General features: G+C 44.5%; 1 long non-coding RNA gene across 1 annotated transcript; it reads right to left on the bottom strand.

Annotated features, from left to right (window-relative positions):
* Positions 1-255: 255 nt before the first annotated feature.
* LOC144148717 (uncharacterized) lies at positions 256-5733 on the bottom strand. Its single transcript, XR_013318036.1, has 3 exons — positions 5386-5733; positions 2863-2947; positions 256-378 (listed from the first exon to the last, which is right to left on the bottom strand). It is a non-coding gene; the product is annotated as an uncharacterized LOC144148717 (long non-coding RNA).
* Between the last annotated feature and the right edge of the window lie 10031 nt (positions 5734-15764).

The raw sequence follows: 15764 nt of genomic DNA, 5'->3' as shown, positions 1-15764 counted from the left end.
GACCGCATTCGTCCCTTGTGTGTCCCCTGTATTGAAATTTCGCCACCGACTTTCTGCGTCCTCCAAGAATCCTTTATGTTTCCGTCCTCTACGTATCCCACAAGCTTCCACCTTTTGAGTGCCCTTTGCATGTTGTCAAATAACAGCGCCCAACAGCCAGCTGCATGTAGAAAATGTCAGCCAGCTCCACAGTCACTGTTTCATGCTGCAGCTGTTTCTGTAAGAGCAAGCTGACGAAAATCACATGACTCACACGACTCTTGCAAACCTGACTATTTTATTCAGGTTGGATCCATACGTGCTGCTGCCGCCTGCCACACCAGGTGTCGCCTCATCTTTACCCCTCACAGGACGGGATAGCCACTGCCACGCTTGAACCTGAAATGACAAACGCATTGATCGCATATGAAGGGGTTTAAACAAACACGTCTCAAACATTTGCTGGTTATGCTTATAAATATAAAGGAGTGTTCCCATACAAAACTGAACCAAGTATCCTGAAAGAGAAGGTACAACTTCTAGGTTGCAAAATTAGCCACAAAATTTAGACCACATAAATTAACTAATGAGCTTACGAACATCAAATATGACATACTGTTACATAGGCAACACAACCCAAAACTAAGTACTGTTTAGATTCATGGCCTCCTCATGACGGGCATTTATACAGCCTCGCAAGAACATTTGAGATGAGATTATTGCAGCAGCACTGTGGGAACAAAGCAATATGGGGGGGAGGGGGGGGGGGCAGGGAAGGCAACATAAAATTGCATGAACATGCTAAGACAGGCATTGATCAGTCGTCATCATGAGTAGTTGCTTGTGTCTACGCATTCTTTGGAACCTATGAAGGCAGCAGTTTTATTGTGCATTTCGTTTACGAGACAGCACTTGCATTGTCTAGTTTGTTTGTCTGTGCTTGCTTACAAAAAGCAAAATGTGCATCACCATGAACTGACCAACCTCTAGGTTGGCTCCTCACTTCTTATATTTCCTTGTGTCGATGGGTAGCAGACACAGGAACAGAAATAAAAAACAACCCTAGAAAAACGTGGTGGATAGCACACTTGCACCCATCATTGCACGCGTGCCACGTGGTCACTCATCCCAACAGATGTACAGAGCACGGAGTGACCCCCAAGCAGCGAAAGCTGGGCGTGGTCGCTCTGTACTTTGTGAAAATACAAGCTACTAGAAAGATTTGACAGATAGCACAAACAGTGCAGGTGCGCCAACTTTGCACCATGGCATGAATTTTTCAACGCACAACAGAAAACGCACCGGTATGTCAGTGACACCGTGGAGGAGAAATTCGAAGACAAACCAGGACACCAGTGACAGTGAAAGGGTTAAAGCAGTCGAATACAGCAAATTTAATTTCAGGGTTTATGCTTACCAGCAATGAGGAAAGCTACCGCAGTAACTTGAGCCGACTACTCTGTAACGTGCACTCAAATGCTAAAAACACACAAGCATTTTTGCATATGTTTGCACACAGAGCATTCGTACTGTTCGGAAATAATGCAGGTTTTTCCTACTATAAACATCATAATATTGCCCCCAACCACGCCATTTGATTTGTTTACAAAATGTTTTGTTACAAGCACCTGGCCACCCTGCAATCTTATCCTTTTTTAAGGGAACCGTCTTTTTCCCCTTTTTCCTTTGTATGCTGCACCAGCAGTCCTGTTTGATATGGAAAGGGTGTTGCTTTGCGATCCCTATCCTAGCTTTTCCTGTTTTTTATTGAAAATGTTCTCGATCTAAATGAATGAGTGCAAAAGAAACCCTGCAGCATTCAATTCGCCAACGCTCATCCATGCACGTCCCTTTGCTGACTCCTTCGAGGTTTGCGTTTTTTTATGTTTACTGCGGAGCACAAGTTTGCTCCGATAATCTATATTTTTACAAAAACCCTGCATTATCCGTAGCTACATAACAATATTCCAAACAAAGTCTGATACACAAACCAGAATCCCCCACAGCTCTTTCTTCAATTGCTGAGTACCCTTCTACAATTGATTGATTGTAGGGTTTAACGCGCCGACGCAACGCAGGCAATGAGGTGCGCCGTAGTGGAGGGCTCCGGATTAATTTTGACCACCTGGGGATCTTTATCGTGCACCGAAATCTCGTACACATGGGCGTTTTTGCTTTTCGCCTCCATCAGAAAAGCAGCCGCCGCGGCCAGGAATCGAACCCGCGACCTCGTGCTCAGCAGCGCAACGCCTTAGCCACTGAGCCACCGCGGCGGGTACCCTTCTACAATTAGGACCATCATTATATTTGCTAGAGTAAATAGCTGTTCGGGGGGGGGGGGAGGGGGGGGCTACGATGGCCAGTGAGACTCATTACACTACATGAAACACAGTGGCAAAAAGGCACGCAATACACCCCTTTCACTGCTAGGCACAAGTTGCATCTAGGGCATTGAAGTGAATTCACCTAAATTCTATTTCTGGGTGCATGGAATTGTTACACTCATGTAATGTAATCCATAATATGACTTTTGAGTAGAAGTCTAAAGATCTAGTTCATCTGTAATAGGCGGTAGAAGAAAAATCCCCACACACTGTCTGTGGGTACCACGCAACTACCACAGTGAACAAGGGTGACAAAGTCGTTATTAATTCATGGAGCAAGGACACAGCCCTGATGTGACAAAAAAAATAAGAAAGGTACCAGGAAGTTTCTCACCCTCATCGGTTCCTTATTTTTTGCCCCATCTCTGCAATGTTCTTATGTCTTAATATCACTAAGGTACCACAAGAATGCTACAATGGTTTTCTATGTTTTCATGTTCTCTCAGCCTTCAAAATCGAGATTTTCATGCATTTCACAGCCGTAATGAACTCCACTTACAGGTCGTGCAGGATAGATAGAAACAGGAGGCAGCCAATTCTTCTGGTAGCTCACAACGTACATCCTCCATGTCAAACACCTGGCCCTGTAAAAAATGGAAGTTCAAGTAGTAAACAAGCCGTAAATATGCGTTATAATGCCGTGAAATACTCGCTCTGACAGGACATGACAGAATTTCTTTTTTGTAGGTGCAAAAAAGCCACCTTCAGTTCTTTCAAGCTAAAAAATAAGTACAGTGCTCACTGATTGAAACGCAACACTGCGAGCGCGTGGCCGCCAATACATGCAGCGCCGTCCATGGACGCCGCTGTCGCTGACAGCGCACCGCTGTCGCGGCGGGGAACCACTGCCCCGCTTATTGGCAACCGGAAGCAGCAAGCTTATGGTCAAAACACTCATCCTCGTGGTATACCACAATGCAACACCTAGCTTCCACGGGCGTCCACTGGCGGCGCTGCATGTAGCGCAGGCCACGCGCTTGCAGTGTCGCGTTTCAATCCGTGAGCACTGTACATACATTACAATCCTTCCAAGGCTTTCAGCCATACTTTAAAGGAACAGAAGCATCCTTACACTGAATTAATGTTAAACTAAGCCTATTAAATATCCCTAGGTGGTAGAAATCTATGGCCCCAGATTTCCACTGTGCAAGCATATTCTCTGGTCCAGAGGGTGCGAAACGTGGTTACGGCTTTTAAAGGAGCCATGAAGAGAAAACACAAGTTTGGTTCATTCAAAGGATTCCGTTGCTAGAATCATGCTGACACCATTTTTAACATAAACTCCACTCAAATAAGCTACAAATTAGGAACAAAGGAAATGGCCATGCGACCCACTAGCTCATTTCCCGCAACAGAACCTATGTCATACCAGCCAGCTCTGCAGTTAGCGGAGGGCGGCAACAGCAAACGCGAATTAGGCAGAGGCTATAAGCTTGCCGAACGAACTATTTGCGCTTAAATTTAGGGCACATTCTTTTTACAGTAGTAAGAATGGTGGGACCAACAGTAAAGGTTAGGAAAGCCCACGTAAGCATAGAAGTACCGATGCGTACTGCTGTTGGTACTGCGCGCACTATGCTTGGTTTAGCTGCACAGGACTGCGGGGCTTTGGGGTTTTCGGACAACAATGGCCGATTGACACAAGCAACGGTGTCTGACGTGACCATATTTGTGGAGCGAGCACTATGTTTCACGAAACGATTATTTTCTCGCTGAACAAAAACAAGCCACGTTTAAATACGGTAAAAACAAAACAAAAGCAGAAAGCGGCTTGCCACGGTATGGTGGCACCATCTAGGTTAACTAACGGTAAAGAAGGTTTCCCAATCGGCTGCAGAGCGGTCGGTTCCTGTGATGTCATTGCAGACCCTGAAAATGCACGATTTAGCGGGAAAACCAAAATTTTAGCTTCAATTAATGAATTTCTCAGTGAATAAACATCGTTTGCATTTGGACAAGTGCTGGGGGCACCATACCTTACGAAATCTTTCGAATAACACAAACTTGTATTTTGTCTTCATGGCGCCATTAAAATTCTCTCTGAGGCACATGGTGAACGTCTCAGCGTGCCAATACCTCCAAGGGGTAGGCAAGTTGAAATGCTGACGAAACGAAAAAACAGGATGGCGAAGGAGCACGGTGGCAAGCCCACGCCCTGTTTAATCTTTTTCGCACCGTGATTGTATCCCCATCACATGCATATTTGTAAGAATCAACACGTTTAATGCTCAACATGTTACGGTCAACACAATTTATGCAAGCCAGCTACAAATGTCACACCACACAAGAATTTCTGTCTGATCATGACGATTCTGGATGAGCTTAGGAAGGTGGAAAAATTTCTTGCATTAAAACAGTGGAAGCTGCCCTGTGACTGCACCAGCAATGCAGGCTGGAACAGCATGTTTTCAAGCTGCGACGTCTAAAAAATTATCTGGTCAAATATTCACTGCTTAAGGACCTTGTGCATGTGGTACTACTCATAAAGTTGCTAGCAATGCTTAAATGTTGAAAATTCAACGTATATGCAACTCTTACGTATTATAACTACAAATGCAATGCAGCCTCCTTGCATTTCTTTACCCGTAAACGAAAACTACCCGTTAGAACAATGCTAAGCTGCCTACGTCCTGTAAAAAAATATACTGTGGGTCAACTGCCTCCTAAAAAAAAAAATCGGGGAGTGGGCGTTTTGTTTTACAACCATTAACGCAGTTTTCTTTTTTTCTTTTTTTTTTCATGCAACAAGCTTTAGCGTCGAATCCACCCAAGCCAAGCGGCGGCCGCTGGGCCTTCAGCATATTTTCGTTGCCGGCAATGGCAAGGGGGTCGATCACTCACACAGCAAACTGGCCGCCGCTCCTGGAAGCTCATTATGACCGCGCCGACGCAGCCGGTAATTTACAATAAAAGAAGCGCGGCGAGCCGAACACCAAGGAATATACTCAACACGTTTAACAAAACAGCACTGCGGCAACGCGTAATAAAATTTTAACATGCACCACGATAAACAATCACTTACGGCAGAACACGCAGCATTTTTCACACGTCGCGCCGACAGACTGGAACTTGCAGTAGAGACTCTTGATTCACGTAGGCACGCACAACTTGTCAGGTATTTTGTCAAATGGCGACCTCGATGTGCGTTTGCTACAGCAGCGCAGTACGGCGACGACACAGACGCTTTGCCAGCACTCACGATGTTTCAGGTGGCACAAGAGCACTAACACGTAATATTACGGCAGGAGGAGCACGTAGTAATTCACGTAACACCAGCAAATCGAAAACAAACCACCAAAACCACGCACAACGAACAAACCACGTCTTTTCTTGCGCACCTATAACAATGACTGCATATGTGCTAGCCTAGACTAGACTTATTACTACAGTTGGGTATCTAGCAGTCATAGAGTTTTAGCAGTTACTTTCTTCCTTCATCATCACCCCTGAAGCAAACTAGGCAGACGCCATTATAGTATTTTGTTAAAGTTGATAATAGCAAACATATATATGATGGCAGTATATTTTCTTGATGCGAGCAACGTCTTTTGTTGTCGTAAGTTGTTGCTACTCAAAAGCGAATAAAAATGGATTAACAAAACGAAGTTATTATCATCGTCATCTACATCTAGATTGACTGTTTTGTGTTTTGTTCAGCGTCCAAGCATTCACCATTCACTGTTTTTTGGCTTTTCACAAACAGAACGGCCGGATAAAAAAATTATTCCCCGCAGACATACGCAAACACACGCGCACACGCATACGCGCACGCACACACACACACACACACACACACGCACGCACGCACGCACGCACGCACGCACGCACACAAAGCACCGTGCGTCAAATCCACGCAGGCAAACAATTCTCTCAAATGGAGGCTTAGCAAGACTATGTGAGCTCAAGTATTTACATCTAAGTTTACGACCTGATCGTGTACTGTTTTGGTGGCTTGGAGGATAAGTACTCGCCTACTGATTCGAAGGGCGGAGGTTCAAAACCCGCTCAGTAACCTTTTTTTTTTTTTTTTTTTTTTTTTACCGTGTTTTAATTGAAGTTTTTCTGCCTTAGGTTATATTTTGACATTGTTGTTGCTCTTGTTGCTCTCGTCTGGCTGTGTCCCTTTTTTTCTGTCGCAATATATTTCTACCGCAAGTTCTGCCCCAAAAAACAGTACACCGCTTCAGCATTTAGTTGCAAGGATAAGCCATTTTACAACGACCCTGAAGGAAAACACAGACTAGGACAATCGGAAGCCACTTTTTAGGTTGTTTTTGTTTTCATTGCTTCGTTTTCTATTCGGCTTTTTGTGTTCTTTTTACTTTTTCTGGTCTGTATATTCTTCTCCCTCCCACTTTTTTTTTCGTAATGGGAGGGACGAGGCACTTCGAACAGCCTCGTTCAATATGTATCCTTCTTACGCCACTGTTTCATACAAACGTACCAGTTGGTAATATTAATTCTGCGAATTTATCAGACCTCACTAGCACGAAATAACGTATACAGTGCTGCAGAATTTCCACAAACCATCGGCATTGTTTCTTACCATCTCTAGCCAAGCCAAAAAACTTAACCTTTCGAGTATAATTAAGGCTTACATGCTCGACTTTATGTTTACTTGAGGAAGCACAATCTTCAGAAAAAGAATGTAAAGCAACAAATAGATTATCCTTCCTCCCAGTGTCCTAGAGGCAACACAAAAGACATAAGTCAGTCTTTTGACTTCATTTTGCCTTCAGTACATACATAAGCAACAGCATTACGGCACACAGAAGAATTAAGACAGCAAATTCAAGTTCTATCTTACAGCCTTTGTCCTAGAGGCAACACAGGGGAAACAGGCCAAAGTCTTTTGACTTCATTTTGCCTTGAGTACACACATGGGCAATAGCATTGCGGAACTCAGAAAGAGAAGAAAGCAAGTCATTTTTAAAGTTTTATACCTCTCATCCGAAATAAAATCTTTGTATAGAAATTTAAACTTTGTCTTTACCATAGTACATATAAAGGTAAAACGTCATGGCTGTTTATCCGGCAGTCTATAAAAAGTACACAGCCTGCTTATGTCCTAGAGGTAACACAAAGGAAAAGTCAAAAGAAAGGCCACACAGTCAACATGCAGGAGACACAAAGTAAACAGAAAGGAAAAGTTCATTTTCATAAGGGCATGGCATTCCGACCCCAAACGAACGGACTAACGGAACGTCTGAACAAAACGATTGCGGATATGCTGTCAATGTACGTCGACGTTGAACATAAGACTTCGGACGAAGTGCACCAGTATGTCACGTTTGCGTACAACACGGCTATCCATGAAAGTACGCAGATGACGCCGTTCGAGATGTCTACGCAAGACGGCCGACTGCGACGCTTGACGCCTTGCTTCCGCATTAGGAGACGACAACCTCAGCCACAAAGTTCAAGGATACCTTCAGCGTGCGGAGGAGGCTCGCCAGCTCGCTTGAGTTCGTTCAATGGACCAGCACCTGGTGGATGCCGTGCGCTACAACCTCCGATGCTTAGACGGCGAGTACCACACAGGGGATCGTGTTTGGGTTTGGACTCCCATCCGATGACGCGGACTCAGTGAGAAGCTTATGCGACGGTATTTCGGACCCTACTAGGTTCTACGACGTGTCGGTCAACTTACCTACGAGGTGATCCCCGATGGTGATTCTGGAACGTTACGACGGCGCACGCAGCCCGAAGTCGTCCACTTGGTTCGCTTGAAACCTTGCTATGTAAGATGACGGATTTTTTGTTGTTGTTTGTTTTGACGGTCTTCTATTTTAGAATATGTTCGATGCACTCTTACTGGGGGGGGTAATGCCACGAACTATCTATGGGTTTGTTTATTGTTTGTTTTTACTGCCCGGCCACGCTCGGCTCGGTTATCTGTGTCCCCAGCTAAGCGCGTCTTCCATTCTTAATTTTTATGCCGCACGGGCTATCTAATTCAGACAAGCAGACTGTTTCGCCCTAGCGTCAATAGCCCAGAATAATATTCTTTGATCTACAATGTTCTGGATGTAAATAGACGGTTCCAGAAACACTCGCGCCGAAAGATACAGCCTGCAGAGCAGACGCGCAGCATTCAAATCGCAGGAGCGCGCCTGCAAACGTCACATTGTTGAGTGCTGCTTCGCCGCCTGTGTATTCTTTGAGTTTTTAGGGGAGCCAAGTTGGCTCCAATTGTTTTCCTTGAAGAGAAGTGCGTCGTCTTTGATTTCGTAACAATATATATGCGCACACAAATAAAACATTGCTCATGAATTGGTGTGCGTAAATGGTGGAGTCCCTGTCCATGCTTACCTCCGCACTGGACAAGAATGAAATTTCAGTTTTACTCTTCGTACTGGCGAGAGGGAGACGATGCGCAGGTCTAAATTTCACTGTTGAGACAGCGGAACTGTGGCTGCACTCCGCCAACACGAGAAGTGTACGCGGTCACTTTTGCTCTTGCTCCTCTGGAGAGCGAACATTGCATCGAACTCCCCGCAGCGTTCGAGGGGAGTGCGTCAATGTTTAGAAGAGTACAAAGACTGTTGAACTCTTCATATACTATCCCGATTTCTTAGAGTGTTTGTTTATAACTCTTCCATAGGGTAATAGTTATGAACATGTCAGGCTAACGGCATGTTAAGGGAAACTGAGTATCAATAGCTTCTCGAAAAACCAGACCAGTGGTATTTTTTGCATGGCATAGGGGTAAATGGCGTCCCCGCTGCTAAACACAATGTCCCACCACAGGTGCAATGATATCCTTTCTCACATGGTCATTCTTTGTATCATAGGGGGGCTGCAAGTAAGGGTAATGTTTTGTTTCGAAGTTCGCTAAAAGAGACAACAAAATTATAAAAAAAACAATCAATAGAGAGCCTCGTCGTGGTGACTTCTGGTTATCATACAAATATGTACATATTTTTGTCTGTCTTTACAAAAATGTTCCTGAGAATAGAAATAGCCATTTGGCTCCATATATTTAATAATTTTCGCTGGAAATATACGAATATTTGACCGAATGAACCTCCTTAATAACAAAAATCTGGCTGGTGTGTGGGGTCCTCACAATACAAGAACAAAATATAATGTTGGAGCAGACCATGAGCTACCAAGTTATAATAAATTTTGCCTGTTTTGCTAAATACATCCAAGGGTTGCTCCGCACGCAGGAAAGAAATTTGGCGTGTATTGTATAAAAACAGAACACATTGAAGACGGTTAAAAAAACAGAATGCTAGAAAAATAAATACAAAAATCGTGTTTGCAAATACAAATTTGTAACTGTTTTGCTATCCTAAAACACATACTGTTGGACAAAAAAGTGCTGTTATATTCTTTAAAAAATTATGACTTTTGTGCAAAAAAAAGCAAAAACATTTAGATATTTTGCTCTGTTTTGATGCTTAAAATTCTTATTTATAAAACTTTAGCGTTTTAAGTTAGCTATTTTGCAAATGTTTTCATTTTCTTAAAGGTTGCTTCAGGGAATATTTTGTAATATTATAGTATGTTATGTGTGTGGGGTATGTGTTAGATTTTGGGCTTTCATTAAAGATACCGCAAATCGCGCCTAGGGCCACACGAAGGCTTTAACATCCCTGCAACCTACGGAAAGTATCTGCCACACCGGGTCAGTCCCAGCAAATAAGAACGTTCGTTGATGGCCGTGCTCTACTTTTACGCACAGATAAAGCATAATAGCCGCCCCTTATGAATTTCAAACGAAGAGATTCTGGAGCCATTATGCCGGCAGTGCAGGTGAATAAAGTTTGATTTATTCGGTTGAACTCCAGTATGCGAACGGAAATATTGCTTTTCGGGCGTAATGTCGGCAGAGAATCGCTTGTGTAGCCGCTCGCAAGCACAACTGTCTAATTTTTTTTTCATTTTTTCATTTTCATTTTTCATTTTATTTCATTTCATTTCATTTCACTGCATTTTTAATTCAACCGAAAACGTAATTTATATTTTGCAAATCTACAAAACAGAAGGTTTAGTTGCTAAATATGTCAGACGTTGCGCGATGTTCCCGCGCGGGGTTTCTATCCATGTGGGTACGCTGGGACTGTCGAACAATGAACCACATGGGTGTTACATAGGTGTCTCTGATCCGAATGTCATGCTCCTGCACGTACGAGAAGTGCCGAACACTTTAAGGGCTGGGATTGCCTTTTCGTCGAAGTTCCCTCGCTGGACCCAAATAGAGCTCCAGTGCGTTACATCGTAGCGGCAGTTGTTGCGCCGTCCCACAGGGGCTTCAAAAGCCAAAACGTTTACAGTCATAAGCGTTTGAAACACGTGAACCGCTATCGCTTGTGATACAACTCCCCGTTGTTTAGCGCAATGAATACTGCCCGTACTTCTCAGGCGAAATACACGTAAATAACAGGCAGCACCCTCGTTCTTCTATACTCAGCGAAAAAAAAAAGTGGCAGTAGAATGACGGCTTGTGCGGCCCGAAAGCAACGACAAAAAAAAAGAAAACGGAACTCCTGCTAGCGCAGTTTCAGACAGGGGGCGCGCGAGCACTGCGAAGGCGGGAAACTTGAAAAGGTTAGACAAACCACCATTAAATTTATGAGGAGAGGAATGAGACGGCTGCGAAGAGCGTAATGGGTGTAAAGAGTGCGCGAATAAGGGCTCTAGAGCTCATTAGCCCATTAAGGAGAATCACTAATCTGCACTTCCGAAAGCTTTCACATTAGGTGGAACGGCTTTAACGTTTTTTATATAGGGAGGAGCCGGGAACGTACAATGGAATACGAAGTCTGGAAAAATGTAAATCCATTGCGATTTCGCATACATGACTGCGATTATAACATGACCAAATATTTCGGTCTATCAGGCCTAATGTGTTATCTGTTTTTATTGTATCGCCGTTCGGCTCTGCAGCAGCAATGCAAGACATACAATGTTCCGGTTTCCAGATTTTAGTATCAATAAAAATGGATAACTGCGTCAAAGTTGCACCCTCTGCCGAGAAACTTCACGGACTTTCAAGAGTGTTGCTGCTCGAAAGCTACATAAGTATACGCCCCTAAAAAAGAATGTTTCACTAGAAGCTTATCAAAGAAATTTTTTTGTGGGAGTAGGAGGTGGCGGAGGATTAAGCTGGACAATGTTTAGGTATGTCGCAAAAAATACAGAATATTTATATTCAGTGTTTTTTTTTTCTGTATATGCTAACGGTTCCGGCAGGAGACCTCTGTTAAAAATCAATTGTAGCGCTTTTATTACAGTCAATAGCTTTGAAGCAATACTCACGGAAGAAAGATTCGTTCACAGAAGACACTGCGCACTGCTCTGGAATGACGCAATCACAACGGATGGGCTAAATCAAGTTTCCCTCCGCCACCTTCTCGTATGGAAATATTTAGTTCTTCGTTTATAGATTTCCAAATTTTCTTGGTTTGGTATTTAAAAGAATTTGCTTTTGCATTTCAGGGTATTATACCATAATTTCTTCGTTTTTTTTAAAGAAGCACAATGGATGCATCCTATCCAATAGCTGAAGAAACAATTTCGAAAGTCAACGTCTTAAGTGTACGCACTATATATGTGCTTACATGTATTTTTAGGACGATATAAAGGTATGAAATATAGATAAAGGAGAGTGGAACCGTTGGGTGTATGAACTACGCGGTTGTAACAGTGTTTGCGGCCTCGTTGTGAACAAATGTAATGGAAAAATAACTATTTATCGTCTGCTAACCAGCCTAACCACCCTGCCACACGCCGCTGGTACATCAAAGCAGCATGTAAAACGCTCTTTTAGTGTATGCTTTTCTAAATGCAATAAATCCGGTTTCGTGTCGGCAGAAAAGGGTAGAAGAATCCGCGGTATAATGCGAAACTTTGAACATACGTATCCCAGTTTGGTCAACCCACTGCTCGTAGCAAGGTCACAGCACTCTAACAGCGCCCTGGTTCATTTGAAAGCTTTCGCTTCTATATCACATATCTGCATGACATCGTTGTAGTAATTAGTAGAGTAAAACGCAGATAACAAAATGACAAACTTTTTCGCGATGTTGCAATCACGGGCGCTAAAGGAGGTCGGCGCGGCAGTAACAACCCAGAGTTATCCGTGTCGGCCTCGGCTGGCGCTGCGCTCCCCAGTCGAAATCTGTTTTCCAGGACCTACGTTGGCTAAGCTACTGTATATATTTCGATGCCTCTACCTCATGACTGTCCTGATATCACATGTATTCGAAGCCAGAAAAAGCGCGCTTTAACTGAGTATTTAAAGGTGGTCTACAGCCAGCAACGTTCAAACAAGATATCAAAGCAATTACAAAGAGTAAGCGAAAGCTAAATCCTGAAGCAATTCGAGATGGGCACCAACAAAAAGAAATGCACTGAAAACGCTTCCGTGAAACAATTCGTCACTGGTCTTGCACCAGACAATATTTATTAGTTGAAGATTTCAGATTTCACTAGGTTCAACGAGCTTTGTTCCGCCAGCCGAATTGGTAGAATATCCCCATGCTGTAATATATACGTTTCAGTAAAAGCTACGAAAAATAGGGGTATTTGAATGTGCATTGATGAGGAAATCAAGCCATGTGAAGCGGCTGGTTCTGGTGGACGCAGATTAGGACACCACGTATAAATTTTAGCGTGTAGTGGCTGTGCGACAATGACCAGAACTGCGTGCATCTTCGAGTTAAAGGCGGCAATCTGTAATAGACCTTATGCGAAATTGCTTGGTGATCTAGCAACACTGATGTAAACGAGACCGTCGGCCATATTGGTACGGGCGCCGATCGGAAAGTCTCGTATTGTTTACTGTGGAAGAGTAGGTGACGGTAACGCGGTATGGCTCAAACTGGACGGCGTTTTCCGGCTCCCGACCACGGATTGTGGACGAAGGACTTGTCTGCGCTGCCCGCTGTGTCTGAAGACTCATACCACTCGGCGTGCCGCACCAAAGACCCATCCGAGCGGCAGCGGAGCAGGGCATGCCGCCTAGCCACCGAGGCGCATTGCTCGCCTTCATCGGTGCGGACAAACACGTGCGACTCGCAGTAAGTAAATCCTTCTTTGTTTTTTTCTTGACGTGAGTTAACCGGTATGAGCATTTGTATAGCACTTTGTTCACCGTTGTTTACCATGCAAATGCGTAGCGGCGACCCTGTTGCAGTAACCCTGAAAGAGGAAAGCGACAATCGCCAGACCGTACCGCTACTGGGTGGATTAGGTATTTTCAAATGCCGTACATCGAATTTACGGGATGATTTTTGGCGAAGCTGTTTACGGAAAGGTTGCGGCCGTTTTCCGTGACGGTCGTCCGCCCGCGCGTTTGCCGCAAAGCAATCGCGCTTTGCGGCGAAGTCAACTACAAAAGCGCACATACGCGTTGAATTTTCTTTTTTTGTGTGTGTGTTTTCATTATTTATTGCGCATGTTCCGCCGCAAAAATCTGTTTGTGTGTCTTTCTTCTCCTTTTTGGCGGTGGAGTGGTTGTATTTGTTTCTAAAGCGCATGTTTTTGGTGTGCACGAATATATAATACAAGAAAACCTCGTTAGCTCGAACTCACTGAACTAGAAGATTTTTTTTAATTCGATGGGTCATCGGTATAGCCCGAATGTTTACCTGTTTATCTCGAGAGGTTCTGGAAGTGAGTTCCAGATAATCATATTATTGCTTGCTTAAGTTATGATGAACACGATTATGCGGGTACTGGTATCGTATACCCACGGTGAGGTTTTTAAATGTTAAACTTCCTTCTCTTGAAAATGCATTAACAAAGCATGCAGAGATACTTGCACGCTCGAACTTGACAAACAATTTTGACATCATTGCTGTTTGAGTTGTAGATTATTGCCCTTGCAACAGTGTTAAGCAAGACACAAAATCTGGTCATTTTGAGTCTGTTCCTCGCGGTCACTGTTTTCTGCTTTGTCCCTTTACCATAAACTGTAGCGGACTAGTCCTCTTCTTCCCTGAGTGATATTTACTGTTACTCTCTGTGTTCTTGCAGGTTAGGCCTCATCCATGTGTCAGCAGCTGCTTTCGCTCCCAGAAGAAAAGGGGCCGGCCCTATGTTGTGTACCTCACGTTTGAGACGGACAGTGGGGCGATTGTGAGGCAGCGTGCGATTGCCCGGCGGGTTGCAGTGGAGCATGGAGTCACATCCTGGCTGCTGTGCACCTACTCGCCCTCTTGCAAGCCGAAGGTTTTAAGAGGCGCCATCGGAGCTTGCGTGCACTGAGCTGCCACAACAGTGGGGACGTCCGAGACAGCAGGTCATCAAGCCAGCGAGTGTCCAAGACATTGACTGGAGAAGCCCGCGAGAAAATGGCCCCTCCCTTCCCTTGCCAATGCGTCTGTTCGATGCACGTCGAGTACAGAAGCAATGCGAGCAGCAACAAAGTGCCGTGCAGGCGCTTTGAAGAAAACTTGGTAGCCTTGGGAATGGGTTTTTTGCCCCAGTTGTGCTGGCCTCACCCCCCCCCCCCCCACCCCAACAGTGACAGAAACAAGGACTGGCATGGCACCTGAAGGGTCACCTATGAACTACCAGCAAGCATTCATGTCATGCCACATTTCGCCGTGTTCATATAGCGAGCACGCAGAGGCTGGGCAACGTCGTGTTTACTAGACCGCGGCATGCAGGGGTGCGCGAATGCTTCCCTTTGTTCCATTGATATCCCCAGTTTGCTATACTCCACGCGCTATAAATCAGCGAAGTAGTTTAATTTACTGGGATTTTCACTGTGGATACAAAAAAAATGCAAAAGCACTCGAACTGATGCGCGGGGGCCTGATGCAACTCTGGCCGTTTTCTTTTTTTCTTTTTTGAATAAAACTTGAAAATTGTCTCAGCTACCTACATCAATGGCCACTATCATTATGTCGGAGGCATGCATGCAGCATGTGACAAACTAGAGGAGTGAGTGTGTATTTTAGTCGCAAAATATTCGACAGTAAATACATCGTGGCTGAAATGACAATGGGCACCAAGTTAACTTGACGTAACAACAAACCTTTCAGCCCGGCAAATCGGGAACCAAGTGCAAAAGCTCGAATTTTCCACCATTAGATTATCATAAGACAGTACGCCACTTCTGCAACGACACGCGGCTAAATGCAACGTAAAAGAAACCAACAACACACATCCATACCGTGCGCGCCCGCCACAGAGGAAATTTTCAACCGCGCCGTGACGGCGTAGTGCGGCAAGAAAAGTTTGTTTACAGCCCTAGGTAAGATACAGGCTCGTGTAGGGGCTAAGCGGTACCATTTAACAATGAAATGAAGCGGGCGCAGAGCCACAGGAACGAGTAAAGAAACAGCCTAATTTTGGCAACGTGTGGTACTGTTTTCCCGGTCGAGCGCAGCTGTCAGTCGCATGAATAGGTGGCGCACGCTCAGGCTTCATTTAGAATACAAA

This window comes from Haemaphysalis longicornis, unplaced genomic scaffold, assembly GCF_048455015.1.
Source record: "Haemaphysalis longicornis isolate Haplotype H1 unplaced genomic scaffold, Haemaphysalis longicornis Haplotype H1 scaffold_8, whole genome shotgun sequence".
Lineage (NCBI taxonomy): Eukaryota > Metazoa > Arthropoda > Arachnida > Ixodida > Ixodidae > Haemaphysalis > Haemaphysalis longicornis.
Note: the sequence above shows the minus strand (reverse complement) of the source record. Positions and strands in the feature narration are given on the sequence as shown.